Source organism: Colius striatus, chromosome 1 (genome assembly GCF_028858725.1).
Source record: "Colius striatus isolate bColStr4 chromosome 1, bColStr4.1.hap1, whole genome shotgun sequence".
NCBI classification, from domain to species: domain Eukaryota; kingdom Metazoa; phylum Chordata; class Aves; order Coliiformes; family Coliidae; genus Colius; species Colius striatus.
In genome coordinates, this window is record NC_084759.1 from 98029002 (window position 1) to 98040860 (window position 11859).

The window sequence follows — 11859 nt, forward strand, 5'->3', positions numbered from 1 at the left end:
TCAAGTAGAATCTGAAATATTCCAGATTCTGCAATCTGTCCAAACTATATGCAGAGCATGGACAGCACAGCAGCAGGGAAAAAGCAGGAAAATGCAAAGCTATACCACTTTCCTCCACCACAGGCAGAGGCAAGTGGCCAGGCAGCCCCAGCTCTGAGAGAGCTGTGAGGGACCCAGCAGCTGTTCAGGTGAGCTTCCTTCATGCCAGGAATGCGAGGCAGCTTTGCTGAGAAGGTGCTCCACATTACCTGAGGCTGCAAAGTCCTCGGGACAGGGGAGAAAATCCAGCAGCTTCACAGAAGGAGGAGGAGCAATGAGAGGGGTCAGCATTTGGCCAGTCTATGAGATGTAATAGTTTACTAGTACTTAATTACAAGCTATCCCAACTGAGCAAGACCACAGATTTAGATAAGGCCTTTGATTCAGAAAATCTTCTTGTAAGCAGCTCTGGGAAGAGAGACACACAGGTGAGAGGAGTGGTTTCCAATGAAGCAGTTTTTAGCAGTGATATTTTCTTTCTGGCAAGTAGAAGTCAGAACCTTTTTTCCTCCTGTTTCACAAACCCAAAGGCTATTCCCAAGGTAATTCACTGCTCTGAGGGAATGACCATGTCTTCCTCCCCAGCCAGTGGCATGCCAGGCAAGCTGTGCACATGAGTAAGGATCAGGTGTACCAGGTCAGGAGATTGTCTGCATTTTCCCTGCACAGGCCATGCTGATTAGTTTAATGTGACCCAGGTGGCAGATCCAAGAAACATGCCTTGGAAGAAAAGACTGAGTAAGACATGTTGGTTGCAGCAGTTGAATTCTCTGCAGCTGGCTGAATTTGGGGCAGTGGCTTTCTCTTCCTCTCCCTGTAAAATCTTTTGTGCTATAGTGCTACAGTAATATAGCTAATTACAGGCCAGTATTTGCTGTAACTGTTGGAGGTTAAGATGTATTGTGATACAGTCTTCAATTAATAAGTTTTCTGCCTTTTGGGTATCTTTACAGCCTATGTGTTCTTTTATGTGTGTAATAAGTGGTGAAATGATGCAGTTGGTGAGTTTAAGATCAAGAGGTGGAGTATTATTTTAAATGACTTTATTAGAAGCAACAGGAAGCTTTTTTTTTCGTTTTAAATGTCAATATTGTGCAATGATGTATATGTTGCAAATATTGGGAAGGAATTCTGAAAAGCTGTTAGCAAGTACAAAAAGAAATACCAAGTAGTGTATTTGTAATGGCTGGAGTAAATATAATTTATCTATTGTTTATATTAATCTATAGCTCTTTTTTCATATCAGCAGTTATATAAATAAGCAAATGTTTTAATTTTATTGTGTTATTTAGTTTAATATTGGAGATGACCTTTTAATTTGCCAAAGGCTGAGTAGGTCTTTCAAATGTGATGGGCCCTGCATTAAAAATGTCTCTGTGTTATTCAAGCACAACAGCAGAGCAGAAAATTCTGCCATAAGCAGCTATAATATCTGGGCCATATGGTCTTCGCTTTCTCTTCCATTCTCTTTTTGCATTGTAAAACTTTCTTTTTTTCCTCTCATCCATGAAAAGTGCATGTCTCTTGGACAAAGAAAGTGTTAAAATAAAAGGAGAGAGCGCAAATTAATTTATAGGGTGAGACAATGTGATAACTGTTTCAAATCAAAACTCAAATTCCCTGTTGAAATTAAGGATGAGTTTCACTCAGAATCAATGACATGATGTTAGTCTCTGCACCTCCCTAGAAGATTTAAGCTCATATTTTTTTTACACCTCGACCAATACCACTACATACTGTTCCTGAAAGGAGAAGATATATGTCCATTAAGTACCACTGTGCTCTGCAACCTTCCTTCTCTCTCACCTGCAAAAAATGGTGGGATGGGCTTCTGTGCCCAGTGGGTGACACAGGGACTCGGAGAGGGAGTTGGTGGGTGCTCAGAGAGGGCACTACTGGTTTTTGTGCACTCTGCTGGGTACAGGCCCCTTGGCCCCTGGCTTGGGATGAATCAATGGATGGACACCATGCCTACATGAAGCTGGTGTCTGAGGCACCTCTGCAGCCACCCTTGACCCTTTCTCCTCCTCCCTTTCATTGAGGTGAGGACTGGGAATGCAGTAACCTGTCAGTCAGACTGAAGCCAATCAGGTCACCTGTTTCCCACCTAAGAACCCCTTCTGCTTTGCCTTTATCTCTGCTGTGAGGTAATCTATCTGGGCCTTCATCAGTCTCTTTGGCTTCCCCTAGCTGAAGGGGGTGGACCACCTTGTTTGCTATAGAGTCAGGAAGGACAATGTCAACCAGGTAAACACAGACGTAGGTGACAAAAAGGGAACAAAATGGGCAATAACCAGCCCTGAATACTCTCTACATCATCCAGGCCAGAGTTGATCACCCTTTGCAATCAGAGGCAGATGTGCTTTATCTCATACTTGAGCAGCCCTAGAGAAAGCAGTAAGCATAAAACAGGTTCTGTGGAGAAATGTTTCAGGGCTGTTGGCCGCAAATGATGTGTTTGGTGGCTTGGGGCAGCAGGATGAGCATGGCTAAGGAGGCAGGAAGCCATGTGTCCTCAGGGAAAGGGCTCTTGGCCACAGAAACGGAGCAGAGAGACCCAACTACAGGTCTGTGAGACATTTGCATTGTTCACTTGTATTTATCTTCTGCAAAGTATATCTAATTATTCTGTTCTTAAACAGAAACAACCTTTAGGTAATAACAGAAATTAATGAAACCTAGCAGTTAGTCTGTTTTTCAGATGAAGTTATAATTAAGAGATGTAGGTAACTATCAGTTACTATCAGTAACTATCACTTACTATCAGTAATTATCACTTACCTGCCTCTAAATTTCCTTGGCAAACAGCTCCACTTAGAAGCAGAGAGAGCAGCCATATCTCTTTTCTGGGGTGAGAGACTTTTCTTCTCTCTGGAGAAAAACGTTAAGGCCATTTAAAAAAAAGAAAGAAATCTGACAGAAATTTGCACAAATGCTCCAGAGCAGGAAATGAGAGCTATGAACAAAAAGTTAAACCAACTGCAGGGGGATGCTCCCTTTCTTTACACAAGCAGTGAGGGAGGATCTAATTAAATGGCTCCTTGAGAAGTGCAGAATAGATGTTTTGCAGAAATCCTATCTATATGTTCAAGATTATAGGACAGACTGGGCCTTAATGTGTTGCTTTTTGGTCTTTTTTTTTTTTTTTATGTTACTTTAGTTTTCTACCAACAGAACTTTCTGTGAGGAGAAAAGCCTTGTTCACAGTGAATACATTTTGCTTTTTTAGTCTGCATTTTGCACTATCCAGATGGCTAGTGGTCATCACAGCTCAGTCCTCTTGCAGATACATCTTTACAACTCTGGTCATCTGCCACATGGCATGTACATTAAGTTCATGTGAACTTATTATGTGATATTGCCACATCTCAGGTTCTCTCTGCCAACTTGCATATTGCATTAGTGAAATACCCACCATGGCTTTGAGCAGTGTGCTGAGAATACTGACAGCTTATATGACAGGCATAAAATAAATGCTCCAGTTCATTGACTCCATGCTGAGCAGTGCTGGCATATTACCATTAGATCAAATGGTAAGGACTGGTCTTTGGGACAAGGGAAGTCCCTTCCTGTGACACTACAGCACGTAGAACCAAGACTTGATAGCTCACATATAGGTGCTTAATTACTGTGGAAAGACAAGTCCATGTGCCCAAACTGGTGATGGGGACTCCAGGACACTTTAAAGTCTATCCAAGAGAAGGAAAATTTAATGCTTCTTAGAAAACATCAGCTTGCCAAACATTCTCTGGTTAATCCTGCCCGATAAGAAGACACCGTGAACACCTTCTTGGTGATGTATTTAGGTGAGTCTTGAAGAACTGCATTTCCCATTATCCTTAATGGAGAAAGATGTAGCTGTGCAGACACTGTAATTCCAGACTTATGTCTCTTCTTCCTGGGGTCACATTGCTCAGGCTTTGTGTGACAGGTAGCTACCTCCACTCAAGTTCAGGCATGCAAATCCCTGCCTCCTTTCACAGAGAAAGGTCGAACCTCAGGGTCTCCCTGACATTGGACCCCATTCCTCTATCCTGATGACTTTAAAGGTATGGTCTCAGAAGCAAGGGAGAGAGAAATGTGACATTATAGAAAGTCTGAGAGCAGAATTAGGCCATAATGTCTCCAGTTTCCCTTCCCGATTAAAAGAGGTAAAAGTCTGACAAAACAGATCCTTTCAGAAACAACTGCAGAAACAATGACTTTGCATTGATGCATGAAAGCCAAGCTTTAAAACTCATGTCCCAAAGCCAAGCTTTAAAATTCACGTTCCAAAACCTCACACAAAATATTATGGTTTTTTTCAATGATTAACCCCAGTTCTTTTTCTGGTTCAGAGTTGCCTAAAAATAGACAAGCCCACGGAAGGACTGTGGGCAAGTAGTGGGGGTTGTACCACATGTACGATTAGACAGACTTTGGTTTTCCAGCATTGAATTCATTTTCCAGCAAATACTATAAATGAATAATATGGTAACATTTGTGAAAAGATACTTTTAAATGACATGTGATCTACAAAATGAATGAGACCTGGGAAAGGGAAATGAAAACAATTCTGCACAGGTTGTATAATTTGATGTAACTTGTAACATTGCATCACATTAGCTTGCTAAATAGTCCTAAGCCAACATCTAATGGTTTTAACTGTAAAAACTCTTAAATTTTACTTCTTTTTTAGCTAAATAAAAGAAGTAAAAAACAAGGAACACACAGACATGAACAAACAGTCTCTGAGGTAATATTACAGATATGTCAGTTACTGTTGCAGACAACGTGGACAGTATATCTCCTTGATTTTAAGCAATTCTGTCACCATATTTTTAGATTTAGCTAGACAGCATGAAATCTACAACATAGGCCAAGCCAGATGTGAAGAGAAGAGAGGCCCTTTAATGGTTCTCATAAAAATTTTTCAACTTGCAGTCTCCATGATCAGTATTTCCAGTTACAAAGGTTTGTGAAGGACATGCAGGAAGCTTAGTTACATGATTATTCTCGCCTAACCCGTGCTTATATGAAATTCTAGTTATTTTCTTCATCACTTGGTCTTGCATGATTTTCCAGTACATCTTCAGTTTCAAATAAGCTTCTACCAGTGCAGTATGGCAAACCAGTTTTTTGAATCTGCATAAAAGCATAGGAAAGTTCAGGGCCACATTTGTTTATTAAAATTCTTCTCGGTAGGCTAAAATACATGAATAGAAATGAATCTTCTCAAATCAAGCATGTCCTAAGGCAGGAGTTGCAGAATAATAAGTTAACCATGTCACTGGTTCTAATTTTAGGTAATTGAGTACTTATTTCACAGTACTCTCCCTCCCAGGGCAAAGTGTCTGGCTTGTATGCACATGTATCAGGGAGTCCTTGTAACTTCTTATTTCTTGCTTAAATCCCTTCTCCTACTTGCATGCCTCCAGGGAGGCAAACAAGGTTCTGCCATCCCTGCCCATGGTGGCTTGCCTCTGTAAGTCCTGTGTATTGTGAAACCCTGTAAGTTTTCCCTCCTGCTGTTTTATTGACAGTTTCTGAGAATCCTCTTTCATGTGCTCCTCAGGCGTTCGCAGTGACTGGCCACATATGTCTGAAGTTTCGGTTTTACCTGTGTTTCAGACAGCAATTTCCATTTTCCTTCCAGGGTTCTTTGGAAATAAGTGACCAGTGGACTTCTCTGACATGCCTCATTTAGTGTTATGAATTCATTCAGCGTTATCAGCTGATACAGTAATGAAAATTTCTTTCAGGGTTTCTCTATCTGTGTGTGAGAAGGGAAGAACATACGAGCTGATATTTTCTGCTTACAAGTCACCACAGTCGATTTCCAAATCTTGGTTTAGTCAGTGAACACGGCTGCCACCTAGGGAGTTTCCTCTTTCCTAAATACACATCTAGGCTTTCATATTGCTACCACTACAGAAAACTAACTTCTTTTGTGTTGGCATGCTTTTGGATTTAAAGACAGAGATAGAGTTGTTCTCACCCTGTTACAGTTTGGAAAGCAAGTCCTTCCAATCCTATCCTTCACAGCTCAGCAAAATAAAATGAGATGTATTATTTATGCCAGCAATATCAAGGAGCTGTGACTGGTCAGCCCTTTTTGGAACTAGGTGAAGATTTTATCAATGTCGACTTAAAGTTCTTAATAGGTACTTAAGGTTCATGGTCTGGGGAATTACTGTGCCATTTGAAGTATCTAGAGAACTGTTTTGAAATTTATCTACTCCCTCACTGAAGTACTTCGGGGTTTGTATGTTTCAGGACTTATTTTCGTGTGGAAGATTCCAAAAGTTTTTTCTATGGAAAAAAGTTTTTTCTTTTGGAAAAGTTTTTTCCAAAAGACTTTTCTATGTTGTAGTTAACACCATTTTGTTTTGTATTTCTCCAGTTTCTGTAAGTTTTAGATGAGTACATGTTGCTAGATACTATTTCTAACAGAAATGGAGTATTAAACTGTCAACTTGTTGGAATAAGAATGCTACTAAGGACCTCTTAGAAGAGGTAAACTGTCATAACAGCGGGGAAACCCAATAATGGTTCAAGACAAATAAGAGTATTGATTCATTTGCAATCTGCTTTTCCCTAAAGTGCATGGGCAGTCTATGAGACACAACAGTGTTACTTCCAGTTTTTGAAGACAAATATGCAGAATATGGCATTCTCTCGCAGTATCTCTTAGAGAGCTTGAAATTGTTACTTTATGCTTTCTTCCATTTGTTTCTGTTCATCTCTGACTTTCATTTCTCACCGGCTTCTGTGGGCCAACTAGTGTAAAGACAGGGTAGGGGAAGCCAGACTCTGGATGTCAGACGTCCTTGTGGATTCCTCACTCCCTCTCCTTCCTTTGTCCATTTCTCCATCAGTGATCTAGAGTCGTTACATTACTTCTTTGCTTTTGCAAAACATCCAAAACTATTTGAAGTAATCGAAACTCTTCTAGACTCTCAAATTGCCACTTAGAAGGTAGGTCTATTATTATTTACAAAATAAAATTCATAGCAGTTGCATAGCAGTCTGAAGTGCTATTTTCATTATGTTCCTGAAGATAATAGCTGTCAGTCAGAAAATCGGACGAGTTTCCACAGATTGCATTTTTTTTTATCAGAGGAAACACATTCCAGTTCTGTGATTGCTTTGGTGGGCTTTTTGGTTGGTTTGGCTTTTGGTTTGTTTTTTTTTTTAGTTTTTGTGTTCTGTAGACGGAGAGATTCCTTGGGCCTTTCTACATTACCTTTCCATAACCTTATCACTTCTAACGTCCTACTTCTGAACATATGTTTATGTTTTGTGATATAATGTGAGGATAGTTGTGGTCATTACTCAGCCTGGGTGAATTTCACAGTAATTAATGCTTTGGTTTTTGTTTTTAAAAGATAAGTTGCCTCAGGGGCCATATCTATTTATAAGCTCTCCCTCACCCCAGGCTTCCGAAAGTGATTATGTGAAAAAGTGCTTTGGTTTTGATGTTGTAGCCATTTGCATTAAGAAGAAAGGTTTGTACTTCTGCACTTCACATCTAGTTCCTGAGCTAGCTAAGGATGTCCTGTGCAAAATAACTAACTAAAGTCCTTTTTTAAAGGACTGAGGGAGCAAAAACCTTCACTGTTAGTTAACCCTGGAAATAATCTCATCAGCTATAAGGAAAAGAAATAATCTTCAGCCCAGAAATCCAAGTGCTCAAATTATGCACTCGCTGGACTCATATATGCATAACCCACTGCTATAAATTACTCATCTCAAGACAGCACCATTCTTAGATGGACTTCAAGACTGAGTTTACAGTGGTTGATGCTTTCTGGTCACTTTGTTCTTAATTTCTTGTAGACAAAACATATGCTATCACACATATGGCACTAAAACAACTAAAGGGATGAATTTGGCTTGGTGGAATACAGGCTTGTATAAGATCAGTATTATTTTCTTGTACTTAAATGAAACTTCTATGTGAGTACTGACTGCTATAATTCTATTGCTAAGAATCTAACCAATTTCAGGACTGAAATTGTTTTTAAAAAGCAGATATGAGGCTTGTAAGGCTTAAGACATGGAATGAGCACTCAACATAATACTTAGCTAGATATATAAATGCATGGCAGATATTTGTTTATTCTGGTATCTCTTATGGTGTTTCTAGTAAAAAAGCAGAGGTAACAGTTTCTATAATGTCTGCCTAATATATTTCATCGGAGCTAGCTATAGGTCCTGTCTTGTTTGTACTTACGCTTTTTCTCAATTATTGCAACACTGACAGTGGCACCATTAGAAGGCTATTCAGTACTATAACAGGCTATATGTTTCACTGCAACAAAAAGTCAACCCAATTTTAGGGGCTATTTATAACTGTAGTTGAAAACTGAAAAAAATCTCATGTCTAGCCTAGGAAGTGAGCAGGAAAGATGTCTAGGGCATATATTAAAATATAAATGGCATTCAACAACATTTTTTGAATAATAAGAGTCAGAGAACACCTCTATACCAAGCTGCCTGTCAAAAAAATAACCACTCTAGAAATAAATGACAAATTCCAACCAAGCAATGGCAAAATGGTCTGTACTGCAGTAGTGTGGCGTCTCAATTCATCACTCTCAAGGGAACCATACTTATTTCTAAAGACCTCATCTTATTAATGTTGTGATCTTTCAGTAGTAAAGCATGGCATCTGTTGTACATTATTGCTTCGTTCTTGTAGCACAATCAATACTTTAATCTGTTATGGTACTTTCAGATTACTGTTGTTATTTTCAGAATAAGCAAACAGTAAAAATGGAGAGGAAATGGAAGAAGGGAAGGGTTCCACAGAGGGAAACATTTCACAAACAGCAGTGGATCATCCAAGCATGCTCTCTGCTGTGCTTCAGGAAAACAACCCATTTACCAGATGTTTCAAATTGTGTGTGAAATATAAAAGAACATATTGGGGGGAATGTATTTAATGCTAGAATACTCATCTGTCCGCTGCACAAACATCAAATGTGAAACATGAGCTAGCTTAAAAATACTATAATGCATCCTATTTTACCCTTGCAATACATAGCTGTGCCTTTCTTAAATTTTTCCCTTTGCTTTCATGATCTGTCAAAAATTAGCTGATTCCTCGTTTTTTGTTTTACTCTCTTCCTTTGACTTTTTCACTCCTATTACTTCACTTCTTTTCTATGATGACTATGATGACTCTTTTACGCAGGATAGAAATGTGGATGTGTCCAGTAAATACTTGAGCAAACATCAAAAGACAAAGACCTTCTACTTTTCCAGCATACACAAATGGACAAGAGTCCAGCCTATGGAGATGACAGACAGGATGCCCGCTACACTGAGTTTGACAGAAGACTGACAACAAAAGTGTATTTTAAGACAGATCAATGCAAGAAATCTGAGTTTTAATGACTTCTCATTACTACAAGAGGAGACAAATAGGGGCCAGTAAGAAAGTTGACAAAGAAGTGGGAACATTACGCCCTGCAGTGTGAATTATTACTTGCAGGACTGGCTTTTTGCTCTGTGGTAACTGCAAACTTTTTAGTATCCAGGCTTGGTTGAAATAAAGGTTTTAATCCTGTGCACACCTAGCCTGCAGCACCACAGATGAGTGGTAACAAGTAACAAGCAACTAACACCAGTGCACAGTGAAAGCCCCATAAGTCCATTTTCATATAGATTGTGTTGTGCAGGCAAGCTCCTGTGTTTCCTCTGACATCTGATAAAGGCAATCAGAATTTCACAGTGTTTTTCTACATATTATACAAACTACAAGAGACTGGGAAAGCAAAGAAGAGAAAGATAACTTTATCTCACTTCTCAAAGTGCCAAAGGGATTGCATTGAGACCTTCAACATGTCTCTGAACAAAACATCAACTTCCCCCCATGGGCATGTCAGGGATCTGCATGCAAAGAGGCTCAGAGCACTGCCTAGCCCTCATTCTCCACTGTCCCTTGTAAGGCAATGCTGCAATGTCATCAGTGAGCACGGGCTGGGGAGAGGCTCAAGTACAAAGGAAGCCTGTGCAACTGCTTTAGAGGTGTGCTGAAAGAGCTCTGCTGAAACTCAGGAGACAGACAACATGTGGTTAACAGTCCTGACCCAAAGGGGCCTCACCTTGCCTGGGAAAAACCTAACTCCAGTTGAAACTGGGGGAGTAGAAAGGAGTGTTAGTGGAGCAGCTGGAGGCATTACCAAGTGTCTTCCAGCAACACTGTGCCGAGTTGTCTTTTTTCTTAAGATTTTATAAGCCTTTCCTGAAAAAAACATTACTCAAAACATGGCTAACATCTCTTGAAGTAATAAACTTTCATTTTGGCTACATGACTGAGGTTCAGCATTCGGGGTTTGTAAATTTTTAAGAACTGCCTAATTTGCATAGGCATGCCATTTCTTATAAGCAGAGCTGGCAATGCTGCCAATAGTCACATTTGGCCAACAATTTCCCTTGTAAAATCCTGCCTCTGCCGGGGTAAATTGTTTTTCAGTGCTCTGAAATTTCTTATGCCAGGCCTCTGTCTCAGAGTGAATGTTTGCAGTTTTATTTTACAGTTACTGATGGGATTTTTTAACATTTCTGACAAAAAAAAAGTCATCCGTTCTCAAGATAATTGTGACATGATGCATTTTCCTATGTCCCTGAATTCTTACAAGTGTTCTACTGGGACAGGGTAAGATCGACATGCTTTGTAGCAGCAACTTTACTTCTGGAGAGGGAGAGTTGTGTGTGTCTCTGTGGAAAAACTGGTTTGCTCATGAAATTTTGCCCAAATGTGGTCAAATGCACAAGCCTTTGAAGAATCTCTCTTCTACTGTGCTAATTTGAAACTCACTAGGGTTTCTTGGCAAAAGCTCTGACACTCCATCTCCATGGGTTTGGAGGTTCAGAGTTGAATGTAACATTGCATCCAGCAGTTTTCACTCTGCTGTTGATGCAGCAGCAGAGTCAGGGCTGGAGCAGTTTGTTACTCTCATGGGTCTCTGCCAGTCCCCATCAGCCTTCAGACCATGTGGCCTCACTGTGGGGAGCATAGACAATGGTCAGTGAGTCCTGGGGAAGAAAAAGCTCGGAGCTGGTTTGACTGTGGGAAGAAATTAAGATTTCTGCAGTTCCCATCCAGAGAATTCTACTTTTCCTGACTCAAACCAAAGCCTGGAGGCTTTGAAAGCCTCGAGAACTTAAGAAAAGCTCTAGAATTTAAGAAAATTACAATAAAAGCATCAATTTCTCAAGCCTCTCTGCTCTGAAGGTGCCCATGTTTAGGATGGCTCAGTTACAGTCCGAGAAAAGAAATGTGCTGTTTAAACTCATGTCAGTTCCACTATGCCTTCTCCAGAAAGGGTTCTTGTTGTGAGTTTGGGGCTTTTTTTCCTGTTTGCAAGTGTTGGAAGGATTGGTTTACAACATTTTCAGTATAAACAGTTCAATATATCTGTAAATTTTATTATCATAGTTGAAATACATACTTTACAAGAAAAGCTTTAATGTTCTTTGAGGTTATAAAGGCCCCATGTAGCTTTAGAGTGAATATTCACAGCAATGGTTCGAGTTGACAAAGATGACAATTCTTGTGGGGCCAGTGAAAATCACTGCATTCATATAGGCATAGTAAGGGAAGAAAGTTGTCTGTCTGAGGTAAACATATATCACTGAGGAAAGAGCACACTGAAATGTTTTCCAATGTGCTGCAGAGATGTACATAAAAAAAAAAAAGTCACATTACATTACAGACAAGTAAGTCACACATTCAGAGACATTCATAGGCATGATGGAGAATTTGTCCCATCTGGCAATTTACCCATGGCACTTGTGGTCCCAGAAGAACCTAATGATTTATATCTGAGG